The 27288-nt window shown below is 40.1% G+C and overlaps 12 non-coding genes across 12 annotated transcripts; all 12 read left to right on the top strand.

The window, feature by feature from the left end:
- Nucleotides 1-2284: 2284 nt before the first annotated feature.
- Nucleotides 2285-2366, top strand: TRNAS-AGA (transfer RNA serine (anticodon AGA)). Its single transcript has one exon. It is a non-coding gene; the product is annotated as a tRNA-Ser (tRNA).
- A 1281-nt stretch (nucleotides 2367-3647) lies between these two features.
- TRNAH-GUG (transfer RNA histidin (anticodon GUG)) lies at nucleotides 3648-3719 on the top strand. Its single transcript has one exon. It is a non-coding gene; the product is annotated as a tRNA-His (tRNA).
- A 2587-nt stretch (nucleotides 3720-6306) lies between these two features.
- TRNAS-AGA (transfer RNA serine (anticodon AGA)) lies at nucleotides 6307-6388 on the top strand. Its single transcript has one exon. It is a non-coding gene; the product is annotated as a tRNA-Ser (tRNA).
- Nucleotides 6389-7669: 1281 nt separating this feature from the next.
- Nucleotides 7670-7741, top strand: TRNAH-GUG (transfer RNA histidin (anticodon GUG)). Its single transcript has one exon. It is a non-coding gene; the product is annotated as a tRNA-His (tRNA).
- A 2587-nt stretch (nucleotides 7742-10328) lies between these two features.
- Nucleotides 10329-10410, top strand: TRNAS-AGA (transfer RNA serine (anticodon AGA)). The gene has a single exon. It is a non-coding gene; the product is annotated as a tRNA-Ser (tRNA).
- Nucleotides 10411-11691: 1281 nt separating this feature from the next.
- Nucleotides 11692-11763, top strand: TRNAH-GUG (transfer RNA histidin (anticodon GUG)). Its single transcript has one exon. It is a non-coding gene; the product is annotated as a tRNA-His (tRNA).
- Nucleotides 11764-14344: 2581 nt separating this feature from the next.
- Nucleotides 14345-14426, top strand: TRNAS-AGA (transfer RNA serine (anticodon AGA)). The gene has a single exon. It is a non-coding gene; the product is annotated as a tRNA-Ser (tRNA).
- A 1281-nt stretch (nucleotides 14427-15707) lies between these two features.
- Nucleotides 15708-15779, top strand: TRNAH-GUG (transfer RNA histidin (anticodon GUG)). The gene has a single exon. It is a non-coding gene; the product is annotated as a tRNA-His (tRNA).
- Nucleotides 15780-18366: 2587 nt separating this feature from the next.
- On the top strand, nucleotides 18367-18448 carry TRNAS-AGA (transfer RNA serine (anticodon AGA)). The gene has a single exon. It is a non-coding gene; the product is annotated as a tRNA-Ser (tRNA).
- A 1281-nt stretch (nucleotides 18449-19729) lies between these two features.
- Nucleotides 19730-19801, top strand: TRNAH-GUG (transfer RNA histidin (anticodon GUG)). Its single transcript has one exon. It is a non-coding gene; the product is annotated as a tRNA-His (tRNA).
- Nucleotides 19802-22388: 2587 nt separating this feature from the next.
- Nucleotides 22389-22470, top strand: TRNAS-AGA (transfer RNA serine (anticodon AGA)). Its single transcript has one exon. It is a non-coding gene; the product is annotated as a tRNA-Ser (tRNA).
- Nucleotides 22471-26410: 3940 nt separating this feature from the next.
- Nucleotides 26411-26492, top strand: TRNAS-AGA (transfer RNA serine (anticodon AGA)). Its single transcript has one exon. It is a non-coding gene; the product is annotated as a tRNA-Ser (tRNA).
- The last annotated feature ends 796 nt before the right edge of the window (nucleotides 26493-27288 follow it).

Consider the following 27288-nt stretch of genomic DNA (forward strand, 5'->3'; position numbering starts at 1 on the left):
CAGACGTGTATTGGGGCCAGGTTTCAGGCAAATAGAGCAGTAAGTGCAGAGAAATGTTCACTCTCTAAAAGTGGCATTTCTAAAATAGTAAAGTTAAATTCAACCTCACCAGTAAGTAGGATTTTCAATAAATAAATAAAGCTACTCCTCTCCGATATGGAATTACCAAATAAAAAGTATAGGGGAATACACAGAGCTAACCTATGAGAGGGGTAGACCTCACAGTAGTGAAAAATGAAATAGACTGTTTGGTACTTACAGGACACGCGAACCACCAAAGTACATATCTTATTTTTTACTTACATAGCATCATGCACCTAGGACTACCTAGGGCCTACCTTAGGTATAAATTATATGTAATAAAAGGGGAGTTTAAGGCTTGGCAAGTAGGCTGGGACTCACCTGGGAGACCCCTGAGTCTAAGCCCAGAACCATAACTCTGCCAGTCGAGTACTTACCTAAAAGCCGATAACTCACTTTTCTTCCATAGGCTAACATTCAGTGGTTTCACTTGGAAATTCTTCTAAGTGGTGTGGAGTTTTGGAACTTTAAAATATTCATCTAAAATCAGCCGAACAACGAATTCTGATTTACTCACCTGTTATCAGGAGAGACCTCAGTGCTGCATCTTGGAGCTCGGTACTGACCCTGAAAAGTAATTTTAACCGTACTTACCAGTAACTCGAATTTCCTTCCATGGGATATCATTGCCTGCTTTTTGCTGAAAATTTTCTAAGTGTCGATTTTTGAAACTTACAAATATTCTTTAAAAATCGTACCAACTGTGAAAACGTAATTGTTTACCTGTTTTAGATAGATGTCCCAGTACTGAGCCTAGGAGCCCAGCACTGGATTACAAAAGTAACGAGAACGTACTTTACCCGTAACTTGAATTTTCTTCCATAGGAAACCATTGACTGTTTTTCTGTGAAATTTCTTCTAAGTGTCGATTTTGCAAACATGTAAATATTCCTTAAAAATCGCCTGTATAACTTTAACACAGTTTCTCAACTGCTTACAGGTGGTACAGTAGTGCTGGATCTAGGATCCAACACTGACCTAGAAAAAGTAACCATAACCCCACTTACCTCCTAAGTGAATTTCCTTCCATAGGATAACATTGGTAATTTGATCAGCAAAAGTTTCTAAGTGTCAACTTTTAAAATAGCAAAATATTGCTTAAAAATCACAACAGTAACTAAAACGAATTTACTCACTTGTTTCCAAGAACTGTCCCAGGACTGAATCTAGGATCCAGACCTGGATTTAGAAAAGTAATCCTGAAAGTAATTAATTGCATATAACTTAAAATTCCCATTGAGCTCAATGTATTATTGTTATTCAAATTGTGTTGCCTATTGCAATAAACTGTAACTATGACCTGCAAAAGTCAATTGCCTATTGCAAAGTATTTAACTAAAGCATCTCATTCTGAGAAAGTATATTTTGATACCTATTGTTGGTTCTAAAATAAAACAACAATATCTTTTGTATGCAAACCAATGGCCTAGAGTTCAGTTCTTGAGTGTGTGAGACCATTTGCTGACTGAGTGTGTACAACAAATGTTTTACACTGTACTCTGATACTGCCTTACTGCTCGGCAAGCTACCACTTTAGAGAGTAAGGTTATATCTAACTTTAGCCTCTGCCAAACCTCTGGGGACTGGGGACTCTGTGCACACTGTACCTATTTGGGAACAGTATATACAGAGCCACTTTCTCACAGTAGTGATAAAGTGATTAGAGTCCTAAGGCCAACATAAAGATACAGCAAAACGTGAGGTGAAAAGCAAAAAGGTTGCTGGTAGGTCACCTTAAGGATGCCAGGTCTAACAAAAACTGAACTAAGGATAACATGAGTAAAACATCAGGTTTCTCTACTGCATTTGGTGAGACAAGTGGGCCTTCTTTTATCTTCCATTCAAGCAATCTTTGACAGACCCCTTTATTATAGAGCTTTTCAAGGATTAAAGATAAGGCACTTACAAAGGAGTCCCAAATACTCAGAGATGGTTGACTTCTGTAATATGGGTCGTAGACTAAAAGCAGCGCAAAAACAGAGTGCAACAGGGTCCAAAAAATTGAGTGCCACAAGAGAGTTTTGAATGCAAGCGTATCCTTTTACAGATCCAGAGATATACTCATCCAATTTTTGTTTTTAGGACAGAACGTGCATGATGAAAAAAACATTGTTTTTAAAAAGCGCATTGCAGAATATCAGTACTTTGATGTGGGAAAACTTCAAAACTTTCAAACAAAATATTTGTAGGCAGTTTACAGCAAGTTGTTGTGGCCGAGTGGTTAAGGCGATGGACTAGAAATCCATTGGGGTATCCCCGCGCAGGTTCGAATCCTGCCAACAACGAGAATCTTTTTATTATCGGCTACAATTTCAGAAGTTAACCTTTAGTATTTCTTCCATTTCAGTTTTATAAATAGGTGGCTTATTTTTGTGTCACTATTGCCTCTCCACATATTTGTTATCGCTACCTCTTTCATGTCTTTGCTACACCTCATTCCTACTTTAGCACTGGTGTAAACGCTTCAAATTATTATACCGTTGCTCTCTCATTCATACCTGCGCATACACTTGAAAGTTACTTTACCAATAAAAGACGCAAAGAGAGAAATAGAACAAAAGTGCTGGCTGGATTGGCAAACACACTTCATAAAACTGCATTTTCTTTTTTATTCTCCCCCTTGTTACATGCTTAACCTCCCCATGTGTAATTTCTCTTAACCTGCTGTCCCAGGAAGAGAATTTCATCTAAAGGCTCTTTCTGTGTTTTTTTCCCTAGTCTGTCTTTCCCATTTCTTAGCTGTGTAACTGTTCCTTTACGCGCTCTATTTAAACGCCATCAATCTCATTTGAGCTCCTTGCTCCCGCTTCTGTTTTCTCCACCTCTCATACTGCCAGTTCTCTCTTTCTCTGTGGTTGGTGGCTACTTTCCTGAGCTTCCGAAGCCAGGTGGTTCCTGCCTCTTGTTGTCAGACTTGAATTGGAAAAGGAACCATATTAACAAGCCTTTACCACTCACACACGGCGGAGGTTTATACTTTAATTCAGTGAGCTAAGAAAAGCGTGTTGTGGGTCCCCTATGAGCCATGGTGCTTGCTTCATCATGATTTGGCACCAGTCATTAGCCGCAGCTCTGCTAATGAGCCACTGAGGTCAGTTTCAATATTTACTCAAAAACATAACCATGCAGCCCACCCCTCAACTGTGTATTTATCTTGCTTTTCTGCTGTTCGTGTGATTAGCTGGGAGGAGCTCACGGCGACATCCTCCCTATAAAAGTGTAGATGGATCACTCTCTAACTCTTTCTTGCTTCACATACAAATGGCTTGAAAGGTGCAGGGAAGATGCAGGTCTAATAGACAGAATAGAAGGTCTGTGCCAGGTGGGTTTCTCTGCATTGTTGTTCCATCACAGGTCCGCAAGTGTAATGTGTGATCTTTGACTCCTGGCATTTCACAAGCAGGCGGCCAGGAAACGGTTTCAGCCTATCAACCACTGAGGAGACGCAGCCTCTGAATGAGGAATGAGGAAGCAATGAATACATCCAGCCTATCACAGGAACAGCCCTGAGTGTTCCGAATTATAAATTCTCCATGTCACTGTATGTCATTGAGCCCAAGTAGCTCGCCGTGATCGTATAGTGGTTAGTACTCTGCGTTGTGGCCGCAGCAACCTCGGTTCGAATCCGAGTCACGGCATTGTGGTTGGCAATGTCACGGCAGTTGGGTGTTAATTTTACAGAATTAGCAAATGTACCAGTGGTTTTTGTAAAATGTCTATTAAAAACAGATCCTTTCAAATATTTAAACCATCTAACAACAAATGATTTAAACTCGCATGATTATAAGCTGTAGCTATAATGTATTTACTTACATAAATTATCGTTCTTGAACCTATTGGGGGTGGAGGGGGAGCGGAGCTCACCCCCCAGGTGCAGTTGAGTGACCTGTGTTGTGGCTCTCTAGAGGGAAGGCACACATTTTGCTGTCACCCAGCCCAATCCAGACGTGTATTGGGGCCAGGTTTCAGGCAAATAGAGCAGTAAGTGCAGAGAAATGTTCACTCTCTAATAGTGGCATTTCTAAAATAGTAAAGTTAAATTCAACCTCACCAGTAAGTAGGATTTTCAATAAATAAATAAAGCTACTCCTCTCCGATATGGAATTACCAAATAAAAAGTATAGGGGAATACACAGAGCTAACCTATGAGAGGGGTAGACCTCACAGTAGTGAAAAATGAAATAGACTGTTTGGTACTTACAGGACACGCGAACCACCAAAGTACATATCTTATTTTTTACTTACATAGCATCATGCACCTAGGACTACCTAGGGCCTACCTTAGGTATAAATTATATGTAATAAAAGGGGAGTTTAAGGCTTGGCAAGTAGGCTGGGACTCACCTGGGAGACCCCTGAGTCTAAGCCCAGAACCATAACTCTGCCAGTCGAGTACTTACCTAAAAGCCGATAACTCACTTTTCTTCCATAGGCTAACATTCAGTGGTTTCACTTGGAAATTCTTCTAAGTGGTGTGGAGTTTTGGAACTTTAAAATATTCATCTAAAATCAGCCGAACAACGAATTCTGATTTACTCACCTGTTATCAGGAGAGACCTCAGTGCTGCATCTTGGAGCTCGGTACTGACCCTGAAAAGTAATTTTAACCGTACTTCCCAGTAACTCGAATTTCCTTCCATGGGATATCATTGCCTGCTTTTTGCTGAAAATTTTCTAAGTGTCGATTTTTGAAACTTACAAATATTCTTTAAAAATCGTACCAACTGTGAAAACGTAATTGTTTACCTGTTTTAGATAGATGTCCCAGTACTGAGCCTAGGAGCCCAGCACTGGATTACAAAAGTAACGAGAACGTACTTTACCCGTAACTTGAATTTTCTTCCATAGGAAACCATTGACTGTTTTTCTGTGAAATTTCTTCTAAGTGTCGATTTTGCAAACATGTAAATATTCCTTAAAAATCGCCTGTATAACTTTAACACAGTTTCTCAACTGCTTACAGGTGGTACAGTAGTGCTGGATCTAGGATCCAACACTGACCTAGAAAAAGTAACCATAACCCCACTTACCTGCTAAGTGAATTTCCTTCCATAGGATAACATTGGTAATTTGATCAGCAAAAGTTTCTAAGTGTCAACTTTTAAAATAGCAAAATATTGCTTAAAAATCACAACAGTAACTAAAACGAATTTACTCACTTGTTTCCAAGAACTGTCCCAGGACTGAATCTAGGATCCAGACCTGGATTTAGAAAAGTAATCCTGAAAGTAATTAATTGCATATAACTTAAAATTCCCATTGAGCTCAATGTATTATTGTTATTCAAATTGTGTTGCCTATTGCAATAAACTGTAACTATGACCTGCAAAAGTCAATTGCCTATTGCAAAGTATTTAACTAAAGCATCTCATTCTGAGAAAGTATATTTTGATACCTATTGTTGGTTCTAAAATAAAACAACAATATCTTTTGTATGCAAACCAATGGCCTAGAGTTCAGTTCTTGAGTGTGTGAGACCATTTGCTGACTGAGTGTGTACAACAAATGTTTTACACTGTACTCTGATACTGCCTTACTGCTCGGCAAGCTACCACTTTAGAGAGTAAGGTTATATCTAACTTTAGCCTCTGCCAAACCTCTGGGGACTGGGGACTCTGTGCACACTGTACCTATTTGGGAACAGTATATACAGAGCCACTTTCTCACAGTAGTGATAAAGTGATTAGAGTCCTAAGGCCAACATAAAGATACAGCAAAACGTGAGGTGAAAAGCAAAAAGGTTGCTGGTAGGTCACCTTAAGGATGCCAGGTCTAACAAAAACTGAACTAAGGATAACATGAGTAAAACATCAGGTTTCTCTACTGCATTTGGTGAGACAAGTGGGCCTTCTTTTATCTTCCATTCAAGCAATCTTTGACAGACCCCTTTATTATAGAGCTTTTCAAGGATTAAAGATAAGGCACTTACAAAGGAGTCCCAAATACTCAGAGATGGTTGACTTCTGTAATATGGGTCGTAGACTAAAAGCAGCGCAAAAACAGAGTGCAACAGGGTCCAAAAAATTGAGTGCCACAAGAGAGTTTGAATGCAAGCGTATCCTTTTACAGATCCAGAGATATACTCATCCAATTTTTGTTTTTAGGACAGAACGTGCATGATGAAAAAAACATTGTTTTTAAAAAGCGCATTGCAGAATATCAGTACTTTGATGTGGGAAAACTTCAAAACTTTCAAACAAAATATTTGTAGGCTGCTTACAGCAAGTTGTTGTGGCCGAGTGGTTAAGGCGATGGACTAGAAATCCATTGGGGTATCCCCGCGCAGGTTCGAATCCTGCCAACAACGAGAATCTTTTTGTTATCGGCTACAATTTCAGAAGTTAACCTTTAGTATTTCTTCCATTTCAGTTTTATAAATAGGTGGCTTATTTTTGTGTCACTATTGCCTCTCCACATATTTGTTATCGCTACCTCTTTCATGTCTTTGCTACACCTCATTCCTACTTTAGCACTGGTGTAAACGCTTCAAATTATTATACCGTTGCTCTCTCATTCATACCTGCGCATACACTTGAAAGTTACTTTACCAATAAAAGACGCAAAGAGAGAAATAGAACAAAAGTGGTGGCTGGATTGGCAAACACACTTCATAAAACTGCATTTTCTTTTTTATTCTCCCCCTTGTTACATGCTTAACCTCCCCATGTGTAATTTCTCTTAACCTGCTGTCCCAGGAAGAGAATTTCATCTAAAGGCTCTTTCTGTGTTTTTTTCCCTAGTCTGTCTTTCCCATTTCTTAGCTGTGTAACTGTTCCTTTACGCGCTCTATTTAAATGCCATCAATCTCATTTGAGCTCCTTGCTCCCGCTTCTGTTTTCTCCACCTCTCATACTGCCAGTTCTCTCTTTCTCTGTGGTTGGTGGCTACTTTCCTGAGCTTCCGAAGCCACGTGGTTCCTGCCTCTTGTTGTCAGAGTTGAATTGGAAAAGGAACCATATTAACAAGCCTTTACCACTCACACACGGCGGAAGTTTATACTTTAATTCAGTGAGCTAAGAAAAGCGTGTTGTGGGTCCCCTACGAGCCATGGTGCTTGCTTCATCATGATTTGGCACCAGTCATTAGCCGCAGCTCTGCTAATGAGCCACTGAGGTCAGTTTCAATATTTACTCAAAAACATAACCATGCAGCCCACCCCTCAACTGTGTATTTATCTTGCTTTTCTGCTGTTCGTGTGATTAGCTGGGAGGAGCTCACGGCGACATCCTCCCTATAAAAGTGTAGATGGATCACTCTCTAACTCTTTCTTGCTTCACATACAAATGGCTTGAAAGGTGCAGGGAAGATGCAGGTCTAATAGACAGAATAGAAGGTCTGTGCCAGGTGGGTTTCTCTGCATTGTTGTTCCATCACAGGTCCGCAAGTGTAATGTGTGATCTTTGACTCCTGGCATTTCACAAGCAGGCGGCCAGGAAACGGTTTCAGCCTATCAACCACTGAGGAGACGCAGCCTCTGAATGAGGAATGAGGAAGCAATGAATACATCCAGCCTATCACAGGAACAGCCCTGAGTGTTCCGAATTATAAATTCTCCATGTCACTGTATGTAGTTGAGCCCAAGTAGCTCGCCGTGATCGTATAGTGGTTAGTACTCTGCGTTGTGGCTGCAGCAACCTCGGTTCGAATCCGAGTCACGGCATTGTGGTTGGCAATGTCACAGCAGTTGGGTGTTAATTTTACAGAATTAGCAAATGTACCAGTGGTTTTAGTAAAATGTCTATTAAAAACAGATCCTTTCAAATATTTAAACCATCTAACAACAAATGATTTAAACTCGCATGATTATAAGCTGTAGCTATAATGTATTTACTTACATAAATTATCGGTCTTGAACCTATTGGGGGTGGAGGGGGACCGGAGCTCACCCCCCAGGTGCAGTTGCGTGACCTGTGTTGTGGCTCTCTAGAGGGAAGGCACACATTTTGCTGTCACCCAGCCCAATCCAGACGTGTATTGGGGCCAGGTTTCAGGCAAATAGAGCAGTAAGTGCAGAGAAATGTTCACTCTCTAAAAGTGGCATTTCTAAAATAGTAAAGTTAAATTCAACCTCACCAGTAAGTAGGATTTTCAATAAATAAATAAAGGTACTCCTCTCCGATATGGAATTACCAAATAAAAAGTATAGGGGAATACACAGAGCTAACCTATGAGAGGGGTAGACCTCACAGTAGTGAAAAATGAAATAGACTGTTTGGTACTTACAGGACACGCGAACCACCAAAGTACATATCTTATTTTTTACTTACATAGCATCATGCACCTAGGACTACCTAGGGCCTACCTTAGGAATAAATTATATGTAATAAAAGGGGAGTTTAAGGCTTGGCAAGTAGGCTGGGACTCGCCTGGGAGACCCCTGAGTCTAAGCCCAGAACCATAACTCTGCCAGTCGAGTACTTACCTAAAAGCCGATAACTCACTTTTCTTCCATAGGCTAACATTCAGTGGTTTCACTTGGAAATTCTTCTAAGTGGTGTGGAGTTTTGGAACTTTAAAATATTCATCTAAAATCAGCCGAACAACGAATTCTGATTTACTCACCTGTTATCAGGAGAGACCTCAGTGCTGCATCTTGGAGCTCGGTACTGACCCTGAAAAGTAATTTTAACCGTACTTACCAGTAACTCGAATTTCCTTCCATGGGATATCATTGCCTGCTTTTTGCTGAAAATTTTCTAAGTGTCGATTTTTGAAACTTACAAATATTCTTTAAAAATCGTACCAACTGTGAAAACGTAATTGTTTACCTGTTTTAGATAGATGTCCCAGTACTGAGCCTAGGAGCCCAGCACTGGATTACAAAAGTAACGAGAACGTACTTTACCCGTAACTTGAATTTTCTTCCATAGGAAACCATTGACTGTTTTTCTGTGAAATTTCTTCTAAGTGTCGATTTTGCAAACATGTAAATATTCCTTAAAAATCGCCTGTATAACTTAAACACAGTTTCTCAACTGCTTACAGGTGGTACAGTAGTGCTGGATCTAGGATCCAACACTGACCTAGAAAAAGTAACCATAACCCCACTTACCTGCTAAGTGAATTTCCTTCCATAGGATAACATTGGTAATTTGATCAGCAAAAGTTTCTAAGTGTCAACTTTTAAAATAGCAAAATATTGCTTAAAAATCACAACAGTAACTAAAACGAATTTACTCACTTGTTTCCAAGAACTGTCCCAGGACTGAAACTAGGATCCAGTCCTGGATTTAGAAAAGTAATCCTGAAAGTAATTAATTGCATATAACTTAAAATTCCCATTGATCTCAATGTATTATTGTGATTCAAATTGTGTTGCCTATTGCAATAAACTGTAACTATGACCTGCAAAAGTCAATTGCCTATTGCAAAGTATTTAACTAAAGCATCTCATTCTGAGAAAGTATATTTTGATACCTATTGTTGGTTCTAAAATAAAACAACAATATCTTTTGTATGCAAACCAATGGCCTAGAGTTCAGTTCTTGAGTGTGTGAGACCATTTGCTGACTGAGTGTGTACAACAAATGTTTTACACTGTACTCTGATACTGCCTTACTGCTCGGCAAGCTACCACTTTAGAGAGTAAGGTTATATCTAACTTTAGCCTCTGCCAAACCTCTGGGGACTGGGGACTCTGTGCACACTGTACCTATTTGGGAACAGTATATACAGAGCCACTTTCTCACAGTAGTGATAAAGTGATTAGAGTCCTAAGGCCAACATAAAGATACAGCAAAACGTGAGGTGAAAAGCAAAAAGGTTGCTGGTAGGCCACCTTAAGGATGCCAGGTCTAACAAAAACTGAACTAAGGATAACATGAGTAAAACATCAGGTTTCTATACTGCATTTGGTGAGACAAGTGGGCCTTCTTTTATCTTCCATTCAAGCAATCTTTGACAGACCCCTTTATTATAGAGCTTTTCAAGGATTAAAGATAAGGCACTTACAAAGGAGTCCCAAATACTCAGAGATGGTTGACTTCTGTAATATCGGTCGTAGACTAAAAGCAGCGCAAAAACAGAGTGCAACAGGGTCCAAAAAATTGAGTGCCACAAGAGAGTTTGAATGCAAGCGTATCCTTTTACAGATCCAGAGATATACTCATCCAATTTTTGTTTTTAGGACAGAACGTGCATGATGAAAAAAACATTGTTTTTAAAAAGCGCATTGCAGAATATCAGTACTTTGATGTGGGAAAACTTCAAAACTTTCAAACAAAATATTTGTAGGCAGCTTACAGCAAGTTGTTGTGGCCGAGTGGTTAAGGCGATGGACTAGAAATCCATTGGGGTATCCCCGCGCAGGTTCGAATCCTGCCAACAACGAGAATCTTTTTATTATCGGCTACAATTTCAGAAGTTAACCTTTAGTATTTCTTCCATTTCAGTTTTATAAATAGGTGGCTTATTTTTGTGTCACTATTGCCTCTCCACATATTTGTTATCGCTACCTCTTTCATGTCTTTGCTACACCTCATTCCTACTTTAGCACTGGTGTAAACGCTTCAAATTATTATACTGTTGCTCTCTCATTCATACCTAAGCATACACTTGAAAGTTACTTTACCAATAAAAGACGCAAAGAGAGAAATAGAACAAAAGTGCTGGCTGGATTGGCAAACACACTTCATAAAACTGCATTTTCTTTTTTATTCTCCCCCTTGTTACATGCTTAACCTCCCCATGTGTAATTTCTCTTAACCTGCTGTCCCAGGAAGAGAATTTCATCTAAAGGCTCTTTCTGTGTTTTTTTCCCTAGTCTGTCTTTCCCATTTCTTAGCTGTGTAACTGTTCCTTTACGCGCTCTATTTAAACGCCATCAATCTCATTTGAGCTCCTTGCTCCCGCTTCTGTTTTCTCCACCTCTCATACTGCCAGTTCTCTCTTTCTCTGTGGTTGGTGGCTACTTTCCTGAGCTTCCGAAGCCACGTGGTTCCTGCCTCTTGTTGTCAGACTTGAATTGGAAAAGGAACCATATTAACAAGCCTTTACCATTCACACACGGCGGAAGTTTATACTTTAATTCAGTGAGCTAAGAAAAGCGTGTTGTGGGTCCCCTACGAGCCATGGTGCTTGCTTCATCATGATTTGGCACCAGGCATTAGCCGCAGCTCTGCTAATGAGCCACTGAGGTCAGTTTCAATATTTACTCAAAAACATAACCATGCAGCCCACCCCTCAACTGTGTATTTATCTTGCTTTTCTGCTGTTCGTGTGATTAGCTGGGAGGAGCTCACGGCGACATCCTCCCTATAAAAGTGTAGATGGATCACTCTCTAACTCTTTCTTGCTTCACATACAAATGGCTTGAAAGGTGCAGGGAAGATGCAGGTCTAATAGACAGAATAGAAGGTCTGTGCCAGGTGGGTTTCTCTGCATTGTTGTTCCATCACAGGTCCGCAAGTGTAATGTGTGATCTTTGACTCCTGGCATTTCACAAGCAGGCGGCCAGGAAACGGTTTCAGCCTATCAACCACTGAGGAGACGCAGCCTCTGAATGAGGAATGAGGAAGCAATGAATACATCCAGCCTATCACAGGAACAGCCCTGAGTGTTCCGAATTATAAATTCTCCATGTCACTGTATGTCGTTGAGCCCAAGTAGCTCGCCGTGATCGTATAGTGGTTAGTACTCTGCGTTGTGGCCGCAGCAACCTCGGTTCGAATCCGAGTCACGGCATTGTGGTTGGCAATGTCACGGCAGTTGGGTGTTAATTTTACAGAATTAGCAAATGTACCAGTGGTTTTTGTAAAATGTCTATTAAAAACAGATCCTTTCAAATATTTAAACCATCTAACAACAAATGATTTAAACTCGCATGATTATAAACTGTAGCTATAATGTATTTACTTACATAAATTATCGTTCTTGAACCTATTGGGGGTGGAGGGGGAGCGGAGCTCACCCCCCAGGTGCAGTTGAGTGACCTGTGTTGTGGCTCTCTAGAGGGAAGGCACACATTTTGCTGTCACCCAGCCCAATCCAGACGCGTATTGGGGCCAGGTTTCAGGCAAATAGAGCAGTAAGTGCAGAGAAATGTTCACTCTCTAAAAGTGGCATTTCTAAAATAGTAAAGTTAAATTCAACCTCACCAGTAAGTAGGATTTTCAATAAATAAATAAAGCTACTCCTCTCCGATATGGAATTACCAAATAAAAAGTATAGGGGAATACACAGAGCTAACCTATGAGAGGGGTAGACCTCACAGTAGTGAAAAATGAAATAGACTGTTTGGTACTTACAGGACACGCGAACCACCAAAGTACATATCTTATTTTTTACTTACATAGCATCATGCACCGAGGACTACCTAGGGCCTACCTTAGGTATAAATTATATGTAATAAAAGGGGAGTTTAAGGCTTGGCAAGTAGGCTGGGACTCACCTGGGAGACCCCTGAGTCTAAGCCCAGAACCATAACTCTGCCAGTCGAGTACTTACCTAAAAGCCGATAACTCACTTTTCTTCCATAGGCTAACATTCAGTGATTTCACTTGGAAATTCTTCTAAGTGGTGTGGAGTTTTGGAACTTTAAAATATTCATCTCAAATCAGCCGAACAACGAATTCTGATTTACTCACCTGTTATCAGGAGAGACCTCAGTGCTGCATCTTGGAGCTCGGTACTGACCCTGAAAAGTAATTTTAACCGTACTTACCAGTAACTCGAATTTCCTTCCATGGGATATCATTGCCTGCTTTTTGCTGAAAATTTTCTAAGTGTCGATTTTTGAAACTTACAAATATTCTTTAAAAATCGTACCAACTGTGAAAACGTAATTGTTTACCTGTTTTAGATAGATGTCCCAGTACTGAGCCTAGGAGCCCAGCACTGGATTACAAAAGTAACGAGAACGTAATTTACCCGTAACTTGAATTTTCTTCCATAGGAAACCATTGACTGTTTTTCTGTGAAATTTCTTCTAAGTGTCGATTTTGCAAACATGTAAATATTCCTTAAAAATCGCCTGTATAACTTAAACACAGTTTCTCAACTGCTTACAGGTGGTACAGTAGTGCTGGATCTAGGATCCAACACTGACCTAGAAAAAGTAACCATAACCCCACTTACCTGCTAAGTGAATTTCCTTCCATAGGATAACATTGGTAATTTGATCAGCAAAAGTTTCTAAGTGTCAACTTTTAAAATAGCAAAATATTGCTTAAAAATCACAACAGTAACTAAAACAAATTTACTCACTTGTTTCCAAGAACTGTCCCAGGACTGAATCTAGGATCCAGTCCTGGATTTAGAAAAGTAATCCTGAAAGTAATTAATTGCATATAACTTAAAATTCCCATTGAGCTCAATGTATTATTGTGATTCAAATTGTGTTGCCTATTGCAATAAACTGTAACTATTACCTGCAAAAGTCAATTGCCTATTGCAAAGTATTTAACTAAAGCATCTCATTCTGGGAAAGTATATTTTGATACCTATTGTTGGTTCTAAAATAAAACAACAATATCTTTTGTATGCAAACCAATGGCCTAGAGTTCAGTTCTTGAGTGTGTGAGACCATTTGCTGACTGAGTGTGTACAACAAATGTTTTACACTGCACTCTGATACTGCCTTACTGCTCGGCAAGCTACCACTTTAGAGAGTAAGGTTATATCTAACTTTAGCCTCTGCCAAACCTCTGGGGACTGGGGACTCTGTGCACACTGTACCTATTTGGGAACAGTATATACAGAGCCACTTTCTCACAGTAGTGATAACGTGATTAGAGTCCTAAGGCCAACATAAAGATACAGCAAAACGTGAGGTGAAAAGCAAAAAGGTTGCTGGTAAGCCACCTTGCCAGGTCTAACAAAAACTGAACTAAGGATAACATGAGTAAAACATCAGGTTTCTCTACTGCATTTGGTGAGACAAGTGGGCCTTCTTTTATCTTCCATTCAAGCAATCTTTGACAGACCCCTTTATTATAGAGCTTTTCAAGGATTAATGATAAGGCACTTACAAAGGAGTCCCAAATACTCAGAGATGGTTGACTTCTGTAATATCGGTCGTAGACTAAAAGCAGCGCAAAAACAGAGTGCAACAGGGTCCAAAAAATTGAGTGCCACAAGAGAGTTTGAATGCAAGCGTATCCTTTTACAGATCCAGAGATATACTCATCCAATTTTTGTTTTTAGGACAGAACGTGCATGATGAAAAAAACATTGTTTTTAAAAAGCGCATTGCAGAATATCAGTACTTTGATGTGGGAAAACTTCAAAACTTTCAAACAAAATATTTGTAGGCAGCTTACACCAAGTTGTTGTGGCCGAGTGGTTAAGGCGATGGACTAGAAATCCATTGGGGTATCCCCGCGCAGGTTCGAATCCTGCCAACAACGAGAATCTTTTTATTATCGGCTACAATTTCAGAAGTTAACCTTTAGTATTTCTTCCATTTCAGTTTTATAAATAGGTGGCTTATTTTTGTGTCACTATTGCCTCTCCACATATTTGTTATCGCTACCTCTTTCATGTCTTTGCTACACCTCATTCCTACTTTAGCACTGGTGTAAACGCTTCAAATTATTATACCGTTGCTCTCTCATTCATACCTAAGCATACACTTGAAAGTTACTTTACCAATAAAAGACGCAAAGAGAGAAATAGAACAAAAGTGCTGGCTGGATTGGCAAACGCACTTCATAAAACTGCATTTTCTTTTTTATTCTCCCCCTTGTTACATGCTTAACCTCCCCATGTGTAATTTCTCTTAACCTGCTGTCCCAGGAAGAGAATTTCATCTAAAGGCTCTTTCTGTGTTTTTTTCCCTAGTCTGTCTTTCCCATTTCTTAGCTGTGTAACTGTTCCTTTACGCGCTCTATTTAAACGCCATCAATCTCATTTGAGCTCCTTGCTCCCGCTTCTGTTTTCTCCACCTCTCATACTGCCAGTTCTCTCTTTCTCTGTGGTTGGCGGCTACTTTCCTGAGCTTCCGAAGCCACGTGGTTCCTGCCTCTTGTTGTCAGACTTGAATTGGAAAAGGAACCATATTAACAAGCCTTTACCATTCACACACGGCGGAAGTTTATACTTTAATTCAGTGAGCTAAGAAAAGCGTGTTGTGGGTCCCCTACGAGCCATGGTGCTTGCTTCATCATGATTTGGCACCAGGCATTAGCCGCAGCTCTGCTAATGAGCCACTGAGGTCAGTTTCAATATTTACTCAAAAACATAACCATGCAGCCCACCCCTCAACTGTGTATTTATCTTGCTTTTCTGCTGTTCGTGTGATTAGCTGGGAGGAGCTCACGGCGACATCCTCCCTATAAAAGTGTAGATGGATCACTCTCTAACTCTTTCTTGCTTCACATACAAATGGCTTGAAAGGTGCAGGGAAGATGCAGGTCTAATAGACAGAATAGAAGGTCTGTGCCAGGTGGGTTTCTCTGCATTGTTGTTCCATCACAGGTCCGCAAGTGTAATGTGTGATCTTTGACTCCTGGCATTTCACAAGCAGGCGGCCAGGAAACGGTTTCAGCCTATCAACCACTGAGGAGACGCAGCCTCTGAATGAGGAATGAGGAAGCAATGAATACATCCAGCCTATCACAGGAACAGCCCTGAGTGTTCCGAATTATAAATTCTCCATGTCACTGTATGTCGTTGAACCCAAGTAGCTCGCCGTGATCGTATAGTGGTTAGTACTCTGCGTTGTGGCCGCAGCAACCTCGGTTCGAATCCGAGTCACGGCATTGTGGTTGGCAATGTCACGGCAGTTGGGTGTTAATTTTACAGAATTAGCAAATGTACCAGTGGTTTTTGTAAAATGTCTATTAAAAACAGATCCTTTCAAATATTTAAACCATCTAACAACAAATGATTTAAACTCGCATGATTATAAACTGTAGCTATAATGTATTTACTTACATAAATTATCGTTCTTGAACCTATTGGGGGTGGAGGGGGAGCGGAGCTCACCCCCCAGGTGCAGTTGAGTGACCTGTGTTGTGGCTCTCTAGAGGGAAGGCACACATTTTGCTGTCACCCAGCCCAATCCAGACGCGTATTGGGGCCAGGTTCCAGGCAAATAGAGCAGTAAGTGCAGAGAAATGTTCACTCTCTAAAAGTGGCATTTCTAAAATAGTAAAGTTAAATTCAACCTCACCAGTAAGTAGGATTTTCAATAAATAAATAAAGCTACTCCTCTCCGATATGGAATTACCAAATAAAAAGTATAGGGGAATACACAGAGCTAACCTATGAGAGGGGTAGACCTCACAGTAGTGAAAAATGAAATAGACTGTTTGGTACTTACAGGACACGCGAACCACCAAAGTACATATCTTATTTTTTACTTACATAGCCTCATGCACCGAGGACTACCTAGGGCCTACCTTAGGTATAAATTATATGTAATAAAAGGGGAGTTTAAGGCTTGGCAAGTAGGCTGGGACTCACCTGGGAGACCCCTGAGTCTAAGCCCAGAACCATAACTCTGCCAGTCGAGTACTTACCTAAAAGCCGATAACTCACTTTTCTTCCATAGGCTAACATTCAGTGATTTCACTTGGAAATTCTTCTAAGTGGTGTGGAGTTTTGGAACTTTAAAATATTCATCTCAAATCAGCCGAACAACGAATTCTGATTTACTCACCTGTTATCAGGAGAGACCTCAGTGCTGCATCTTGGAGCTCGGTACTGACCCTGAAAAGTAATTTTAACCGTACTTACCAGTAACTCGAATTTCCTTCCATGGGATATCATTGCCTGCTTTTTGCTGAAAATTTTCTAAGTGTCGATTTTTGAAACTTACAAATATTCTTTAAAAATCGTACCAACTGTGAAAACGTAATTGTTTACCTGTTTTAGATAGATGTCCCAGTACTGAGCCTAGGAGCCCAGCACTGGATTACAAAAGTAACGAGAACGTACTTTACCCGTAACTTGAATTTTCTTCCATAGGAAACCATTGACTGTTTTTCTGTGAAATTTCTTCTAAGTGTCGATTTTGCAAACATGTAAATATTCCTTAAAAATCGCCTGTATAACTTAAACGCAGTTTCTCAACTGCTTACAGGTGGTACAGTAGTGCTGGATCTAGGATCCAACACTGACCTAGAAAAAGTAACCATAACCCCACTTACCTGCTAAGTGAATTTCCTTCCATAGGATAACATTGGTAATTTGATCAGCAAAAGTTTCTAAGTGTCAACTTTTAAAATAGCAAAATATTGCTTAAAAATCACAACAGTAACTAAAACAAATTTACTCACTTGTTTCCAAGAACTGTCCCAGGACTGAATCTAGGATCCAGTCCTGGATTTAGAAAAGTAATCCTGAAAGTAATTAATTGCATATAACTTAAAATTCCCATTGAGCTCAATGTATTATTGTGATTCAAATTGTGTTGCCTATTGCAATAAACTGTAACTATTACCTGCAAAAGTCAATTGCCTATTGCAAAGTATTTAACTAAAGCATCTCATTCTGAGAAAGTATATTTTGATACCTATTGTTGGTTCTAAAATAAAACAACAATATCTTTTGTATGCAAACCAATGGCCTAGAGTTCAGTTCTTGAGTGTGTGAGACCATTTGCTGACTGAGTGTGTACAACAAATGTTTTACACTGCATTCTGATACTGCCTTACTGCTCGGCAAGCTACCACTTTAGAGAGTAAGGTTATATCTAACTTTAGCCTCTGCCAAACCTCTGGGGACTGGGGACTCTGTGCACACTGTACCTATTTGGGAACAGTATATACAGAGCCACTTTCTCACAGTAGTGATAAAGTGATTAGAGTCCTAAGGCCAACATAAAGATACAGCAAAACGTGAGGTGAAAAGCAAAAAGGTTGCTGGTAAGCCACCTTAAGGATGCCAGGTCTAACAAAAACTGAACTAAGGATAACATGAGTAAAACATCAGGTTTCTCTACTGCATTTGGTGAGACAAGTGGGCCTTCTTTTATCTTCCATTCAAGCAATCTTTGACAGACCCCTTTATTATAGAGCTTTTCAAGGATTAAAGATAAGGCACTTACAAAGGAGTCCCAAATACTCAGAGATGGTTGACTTCTGTAATATGGGTCGTAGACTAAAAGCAGCGCAAAAACAGAGTGCAACAGGGTCCAAAAAATTGAGTGCCACAAGAGAGTTTGAATGCAAGCGTATCCTTTTACAGATCCAGAGATATACTCATCCAATTTTTGTTTTTAGGACAGAACGTGCATGATGAAAAAAACATTGTTTTTAAAAAGCGCATTGCAGAATATCAGTACTTTGATGTGGGAAAACTTCAAAACTTTCAAACAAAATATTTGTAGGCAGCTTACAGCAAGTTGTTGTGGCCGAGTGGTTAAGGCGATGGACTAGAAATCCATTGGGGTATCCCCGCGCAGGTTCGAATCCTGCCAACAACGAGAATCTTTTTATTATCGGCTACAATTTCAGAAGTTAACCTTTAGTATTTCTTCCATTTCAGTTTTATAAATAGGTGGCTTATTTTTGTGTCACTATTGCCTCTCCACATATTTGTTATCGCTACCTCTTTCATGTCTTTGCTACACCTCATTCCTACTTTAGCACGAGTGTAAACGCTTCAAATTATTATACCGTTGCTCTCTCATTCATACCTGCGCATACACTTGAAAGTTACTTTACCAATAAAAGACGCAAAGAGAGAAATAGAACAAAAGTGCTGGCTGGATTGGCAAACACACTTCATAAAACTGCATTTTCTTTTTTATTCTCCCCCTTGTTACATGCTTAACCTCCCCATGTGTAATTTCTCTTAACCTGCTGTCCCAGGAAGAGAATTTCATCTAAAGGCTCTTTCTGTGTTTTTTTCCCTAGTCTGTCTTTCCCATTTCTTAGCTGTGTAACTGTTCCTTTACGCGCTCTATTTAAACGCCATCAATCTCATTTGAGCTCCTTGCTCCCGCTTCTGTTTTCTCCACCTCTCATACTGCCAGTTCTCTCTTTCTCTGTGGTTGGTGGCTACTTTCCTGAGCTTCCGAAGCCACGTGGTTCCTGCCTCTTGTTGTCAGACTTGAATTGGAAAAGGAACCATATTAACAAGCCTTTACCATTCACACACGGCGGAAGTTTATACTTTAATTCAGTGAGCTAAGAAAAGCGTGTTGTGGGTCCCCTACGAGCCATGGTGCTTGCTTCATCATGATTTGGCACCAGGCATTAGCCGCAGCTCTGCTAATGAGCCACTGAGGTCAGTTTCAATATTTACTCAAAAACATAACCATGCAGCCCACCCCTCAACTGTGTATTTATCTTGCTTTTCTGCTGTTCGTGTGATTAGCTGGGAGGAGCTCACGGCGACATCCTCCCTATAAAAGTGTAGATGGATCACTCTCTAACTCTTTCTTGCTTCACATACAAATGGCTTGAAAGGTGCAGGGAAGATGCAGGTCTAATAGACAGAATAGAAGGTCTGTGCCAGGTGGGTTTCTCTGCATTGTTGTTCCATCACAGGTCCGCAAGTGTAATGTGTGATCTTTGACTCCTGGCATTTCACAAGCAGGCGGCCAGGAAACGGTTTCAGCCTATCAACCACTGAGGAGACGCAGCCTCTGAATGAGGAATGAGGAAGCAATGAATACATCCAGCCTATCACAGGAACAGCCCTGAGTGTTCCGAATTATAAATTCTCCATGTCACTGTATGTCGTTGAACCCAAGTAGCTCGCCGTGATCGTATAGTGGTTAGTACTCTGCGTTGTGGCCGCAGCAACCTCGGTTCGAATCCGAGTCACGGCATTGTGGTTGGCAATGTCACGGCAGTTGGGTGTTAATTTTACAGAATTAGCAAATGTACCAGTGGTTTTTGTAAAATGTCTATTAAAAACAGATCCTTTCAAATATTTAAACCATCTAACAACAAATGATTTAAACTCGCATGATTATAAACTGTAGCTATAATGTATTTACTTACATAAATTATCGTTCTTGAACCTATTGGGGGTGGAGGGGGAGCGGAGCTCACCCCCCAGGTGCAGTTGAGTGACCTGTGTTGTGGCTCTCTAGAGGGAAGGCACACATTTTGCTGTCACCCAGCCCAATCCAGACGCGTATTGGGGCCAGGTTTCAGGCAAATAGAGCAGTAAGTGCAGAGAAATGTTCACTCTCTAAAAGTGGCATTTCTAAAATAGTAAAGTTAAATTCAACCTCACCAGTAAGTAGGATTTTCAATAAATAAATAAAGCTACTCCTCTCCGATATGGAATTACCAAATAAAAAGTATAGGGGAATACACAGAGCTAACCTATGAGAGGGGTAGACCTCACAGTAGTGAAAAATGAAATAGACTGTTTGGTACTTACAGGACACGCGAACCACCAAAGTACATATCTTATTTTTTACTTACATAGCCTCATGCACCGAGGACTACCTAGGGCCTACCTTAGGTATAAATTATATGTAATAAAAGGGGAGTTTAAGGCTTGGCAAGTAGGCTGGGACTCACCTGGGAGACCCCTGAGTCTAAGCCCAGAACCATAACTCTGCCAGTCGAGTACTTACCTAAAAGCCGATAACTCACTTTTCTTCCATAGGCTAACATTCAGTGATTTCACTTGGAAATTCTTCTAAGTGGTGTGGAGTTTTGGAACTTTAAAATATTCATCTCAAATCAGCCGAACAACGAATTCTGATTTACTCACCTGTTATCAGGAGAGACCTCAGTGCTGCATCTTGGAGCTCGGTACTGACCCTGAAAAGTAATTTTAACCGTACTTACCAGTAACTCGAATTTCCTTCCATGGGATATCATTGCCTGCTTTTTGCTGAAAATTTTCTAAGTGTCGATTTTTGAAACTTACAAATATTCTTTAAAAATCGTACCAACTGTGAAAACGTAATTGTTTACCTGTTTTAGATAGATGTCCCAGTACTGAGCCTAGGAGCCCAGCACTGGATTACAAAAGTAACGAGAACGTACTTTACCCGTAACTTGAATTTTCTTCCATAGGAAACCATTGACTGTTTTTCTGTGAAATTTCTTCTAAGTGTCGATTTTGCAAACATGTAAATATTCCTTAAAAATCGCCTGTATAACTTAAACGCAGTTTCTCAACTGCTTACAGGTGGTACAGTAGTGCTGGATCTAGGATCCAACACTGACCTAGAAAAAGTAACCATAACCCCACTTACCTGCTAAGTGAATTTCCTTCCATAGGATAACATTGGTAATTTGATCAGCAAAAGTTTCTAAGTGTCAACTTTTAAAATAGCAAAATATTGCTTAAAAATCACAACAGTAACTAAAACAAATTTACTCACTTGTTTCCAAGAACTGTCCCAGGACTGAATCTAGGATCCAGTCCTGGATTTAGAAAAGTAATCCTGAAAGTAATTAATTGCATATAACTTAAAATTCCCATTGAGCTCAATGTATTATTGTGATTCAAATTGTGTTGCCTATTGCAATAAACTGTAACTATTACCTGCAAAAGTCAATTGCCTATTGCAAAGTATTTAACTAAAGCATCTCATTCTGAGAAAGTATATTTTGATACCTATTGTTGGTTCTAAAATAAAACAACAATATCTTTTGTATGCAAACCAATGGCCTAGAGTTCAGTTCTTGAGTGTGTGAGACCATTTGCTGACTGAGTGTGTACAACAAATGTTTTACACTGCATTCTGATACTGCCTTACTGCTCGGCAAGCTACCACTTTAGAGAGTAAGGTTATATCTAACTTTAGCCTCTGCCAAACCTCTGGGGACTGGGGACTCTGTGCACACTGTACCTATTTGGGAACAGTATATACAGAGCCACTTTCTCACAGTAGTGATAAAGTGATTAGAGTCCTAAGGCCAACATAAAGATACAGCAAAACGTGAGGTGAAAAGCAAAAAGGTTGCTGGTAAGCCACCTTAAGGATGCCAGGTCTAACAAAAACTGAACTAAGGATAACATGAGTAAAACATCAGGTTTCTCTACTGCATTTGGTGAGACAAGTGGGCCTTCTTTTATCTTCCATTCAAGCAATCTTTGACAGACCCCTTTATTATAGAGCTTTTCAAGGATTAAAGATAAGGCACTTACAAAGGAGTCCCAAATACTCAGAGATGGTTGACTTCTGTAATATGGGTCGTAGACTAAAAGCAGCGCAAAAACAGAGTGCAACAGGGTCCAAAAAATTGAGTGCCACAAGAGAGTTTGAATGCAAGCGTATCCTTTTACAGATCCAGAGATATACTCATCCAATTTTTGTTTTTAGGACAGAACGTGCATGATGAAAAAAACATTGTTTTTAAAAAGCGCATTGCAGAATATCAGTACTTTGATGTGGGAAAACTTCAAAACTTTCAAACAAAATATTTGTAGGCAGCTTACAGCAAGTTGTTGTGGCCGAGTGGTTAAGGCGATGGACTAGAAATCCATTGGGGTATCCCCGCGCAGGTTCGAATCCTGCCAACAACGAGAATCTTTTTATTATCGGCTACAATTTCAGAAGTTAACCTTTAGTATTTCTTCCATTTCAGTTTTATAAATAGGTGGCTTATTTTTGTGTCACTATTGCCTCTCCACATATTTGTTATCGCTACCTCTTTCATGTCTTTGCTACACCTCATTCCTACTTTAGCACTGGTGTAAACGCTTCAAATTATTATACTGTTGCTCTCTCATTCATACCTAAGCATACACTTGAAAGTTACTTTACCAATAAAAGACGCAAAGAGAGAAATAGAACAAAAGTGCTGGCTGGATTGGCAAACACACTTCATAAAACTGCATTTTCTTTTTTATTCTCCCCCTTGTTACATGCTTAACCTCCCCATGTGTAATTTCTCTTAACCTGCTGTCCCAGGAAGAGAATTTCATCTAAAGGCTCTTTCTGTGTTTTTTTCCCTAGTCTGTCTTTCCCATTTCTTAGCTGTGTAACTGTTCCTTTACGCGCTCTATTTAAACGCCATCAATCTCATTTGAGCTCCTTGCTCCCGCTTCTGTTTTCTCCACCTCTCATACTGCCAGTTCTCTCTTTCTCTGTGGTTGGTGGCTACTTTCCTGAGCTTCCGAAGCCACGTGGTTCCTGCCTCTTGTTGTCAGACTTGAATTGGAAAAGGAACCATATTAACAAGCCTTTACCATTCACACACGGCGGAAGTTTATACTTTAATTCAGTGAGCTAAGAAAAGCGTGTTGTGGGTCCCCTACGAGCCATGGTGCTTGCTTCATCATGATTTGGCACCAGGCATTAGCCGCAGCTCTGCTAATGAGCCACTGAGGTCAGTTTCAATATTTACTCAAAAACATAACCATGCAGCCCACCCCTCAACTGTGTATTTATCTTGCTTTTCTGCTGTTCGTGTGATTAGCTGGGAGGAGCTCACGGCGACATCCTCCCTATAAAAGTGTAGATGGATCACTCTCTAACTCTTTCTTGCTTCACATACAAATGGCTTGAAAGGTGCAGGGAAGATGCAGGTCTAATAGACAGAATAGAAGGTCTGTGCCAGGTGGGTTTCTCTGCATTGTTGTTCCATCACAGGTCCGCAAGTGTAATGTGTGATCTTTGACTCCTGGCATTTCACAAGCAGGCGGCCAGGAAACGGTTTCAGCCTATCAACCACTGAGGAGACGCAGCCTCTGAATGAGGAATGAGGAAGCAATGAATACATCCAGCCTATCACAGGAACAGCCCTGAGTGTTCCGAATTATAAATTCTCCATGTCACTGTATGTTATTGAGCCCAAGTAGCTCGCCGTGATCGTATAGTGGTCAGTACTCTGCGTTGTGGCCGCAGCAACCTCGGTTCGAATCCGTGTCACGGCATTGTGGTTGGCAATGTCACGGCAGTTGGGTGTTAATTTTACAGAATTAGCAAATGTACCAGTGGTTTTTGTAAAATGTCTATTAAAAACAGATCCTTTCAAATATTTAAACCATCTAACAACAAATGATTTAAACTCGCATGATTATAAACTGTAGCTATAATGTATTTACTTACATAAATTATCGTTCTTGAACCTATTGGGGGTGGAGGGGGAGCGGAGCTCACCCCCCAGGTGCAGTTGAGTGACCTGTGTTGTGGCTCTCTAGAGGGAAGGCACACATTTTGCTGTCACCCAGCCCAATCCAGACGCGTATTGGGGCCAGGTTTCAGGCAAATAGAGCAGTAAGTGCAGAGAAATGTTCACTCTCTAAAAGTGGCATTTCTAAAATAGTAAAGTTAAATTCAACCTCACCAGTAAGTAGGATTTTCAATAAATAAATAAAGCTACTCCTCTCCGATATGGAATTACCAAATAAAAAGTATAGGGGAATACACAGAGCTAACCTATGAGAGGGGTAGACCTCACAGTAGTGAAAAATGAAATAGACTGTTTGGTACTTACAGGACACGCGAACCACCAAAGTACATATCTTATTTTTTACTTACATAGCATCATGCACCGAGGACTACCTAGGGCCTACCTTAGGTATAAATTATATGTAATAAAAGGGGAGTTTAAGGCTTGGCAAGTAGGCTGGGACTCACCTGGGAGACCCCTGAGTCTAAGCCCAGAACCATAACTCTGCCAGTCGAGTACTTACCTAAAAGCCGATAACTCACTTTTCTTCCATAGGCTAACATTCAGTGATTTCACTTGGAAATTCTTCTAAGTGGTGTGGAGTTTTGGAACTTTAAAATATTCATCTCAAATCAGCCGAACAACGAATTCTGATTTACTCACCTGTTATCAGGAGAGACCTCAGTGCTGCATCTTGGAGCTCGGTACTGACCCTGAAAAGTAATTTTAACCGTACTTACCAGTAACTCGAATTTCCTTCCATGGGATATCATTGCCTGCTTTTTGCTGAAAATTTTCTAAGTGTCGATTTTTGAAACTTACAAATATTCTTTAAAAATCGTACCAACTGTGAAAACGTAATTGTTTACCTGTTTTAGATAGATGTCCCAGTACTGAGCCTAGGAGCCCAGCACTGGATTACAAAAGTAACGAGAACGTACTTTACCCGTAACTTGAATTTTCTTCCATAGGAAACCATTGACTGTTTTTCTGTGAAATTTCTTCTAAGTGTCGATTTTGCAAACATGTAAATATTCCTTAAAAATCGCCTGTATAACTTAAACGCAGTTTCTCAACTGCTTACAGGTGGTACAGTAGTGCTGGATCTAGGATCCAACACTGACCTAGAAAAAGTAACCATAACCCCACTTACCTGCTAAGTGAATTTCCTTCCATAGGATAACATTGGTAATTTGATCAGCAAAAGTTTCTAAGTGTCAACTTTTAAAATAGCAAAATATTGCTTAAAAATCACAACAGTAACTAAAACAAATTTACTCACTTGTTTCCAAGAACTGTCCCAGGACTGAATCTAGGATCCAGTCCTGGATTTAGAAAAGTAATCCTGAAAGTAATTAATTGCATATAACTTAAAATTCCCATTGAGCTCAATGTATTATTGTGATTCAAATTGTGTTGCCTATTGCAATAAACTGTAACTATTACCTGCAAAAGTCAATTGCCTATTGCAAAGTATTTAACTAAAGCATCTCATTCTGAGAAAGTATATTTTGATACCTATTGTTGGTTCTAAAATAAAACAACAATATCTTTTGTATGCAAACCAATGGCCTAGAGTTCAGTTCTTGAGTGTGTGAGACCATTTGCTGACTGAGTGTGTACAACAAATGTTTTACACTGCATTCTGATACTGCCTTACTGCTCGGCAAGCTACCACTTTAGAGAGTAAGGTTATATCTAACTTTAGCCTCTGCCAAACCTCTGGGGACTGGGGACTCTGTGCACACTGTACCTATTTGGGAACAGTATATACAGAGCCACTTTCTCACAGTAGTGATAAAGTGATTAGAGTCCTAAGGCCAACATAAAGATACAGCAAAACGTGAGGTGAAAAGCAAAAAGGTTGCTGGTAAGCCACCTTAAGGATGCCAGGTCTAACAAAAACTGAACTAAGGATAACATGAGTAAAACATCAGGTTTCTCTACTGCATTTGGTGAGACAAGTGGGCCTTCTTTTATCTTCCATTCAAGCAATCTTTGACAGACCCCTTTATTATAGAGCTTTTCAAGGATTAAAGATAAGGCACTTACAAAGGAGTCCCAAATACTCAGAGATGGTTGACTTCTGTAATATGGGTCGTAGACTAAAAGCAGCGCAAAAACAGAGTGCAACAGGGTCCAAAAAATTGAGTGCCACAAGAGAGTTTGAATGCAAGCGTATCCTTTTACAGATCCAGAGATATACTCATCCAATTTTTGTTTTTAGGACAGAACGTGCATGATGAAAAAAACATTGTTTTTAAAAAGCGCATTGCAGAATATCAGTACTTTGATGTGGGAAAACTTCAAAACTTTCAAACAAAATATTTGTAGGCAGCTTACAGCAAGTTGTTGTGGCCGAGTGGTTAAGGCGATGGACTAGAAATCCATTGGGGTATCCCCGCGCAGGTTCGAATCCTGCCAACAACGAGAATCTTTTTATTATCGGCTACAATTTCAGAAGTTAACCTTTAGTATTTCTTCCATTTCAGTTTTATAAATAGGTGGCTTATTTTTGTGTCACTATTGCCTCTCCACATATTTGTTATCGCTACCTCTTTCATGTCTTTGCTACACCTCATTCCTACTTTAGCACTGGTGTAAACGCTTCAAATTATTATACTGTTGCTCTCTCATTCATACCTAAGCATACACTTGAAAGTTACTTTACCAATAAAAGACGCAAAGAGAGAAATAGAACAAAAGTGCTGGCTGGATTGGCAAACACACTTCATAAAACTGCATTTTCTTTTTTATTCTCCCCCTTGTTACATGCTTAACCTCCCCATGTGTAATTTCTCTTAACCTGCTGTCCCAGGAAGAGAATTTCATCTAAAGGCTCTTTCTGTGTTTTTTTCCCTAGTCTGTCTTTCCCATTTCTTAGCTGTGTAACTGTTCCTTTACGCGCTCTATTTAAACGCCATCAATCTCATTTGAGCTCCTTGCTCCCGCTTCTGTTTTCTCCACCTCTCATACTGCCAGTTCTCTCTTTCTCTGTGGTTGGTGGCTACTTTCCTGAGCTTCCGAAGCCACGTGGTTCCTGCCTCTTGTTGTCAGACTTGAATTGGAAAAGGAACCATATTAACAAGCCTTTACCATTCACACACGGCGGAAGTTTATACTTTAATTCAGTGAGCTAAGAAAAGCGTGTTGTGGGTCCCCTACGAGCCATGGTGCTTGCTTCATCATGATTTGGCACCAGGCATTAGCCGCAGCTCTGCTAATG

Source organism: Triturus cristatus, chromosome 12 (assembly GCF_964204655.1).
Source record: "Triturus cristatus chromosome 12, aTriCri1.1, whole genome shotgun sequence".
Classification (NCBI taxonomy): Eukaryota; Metazoa; Chordata; class Amphibia; order Caudata; family Salamandridae; genus Triturus; species Triturus cristatus.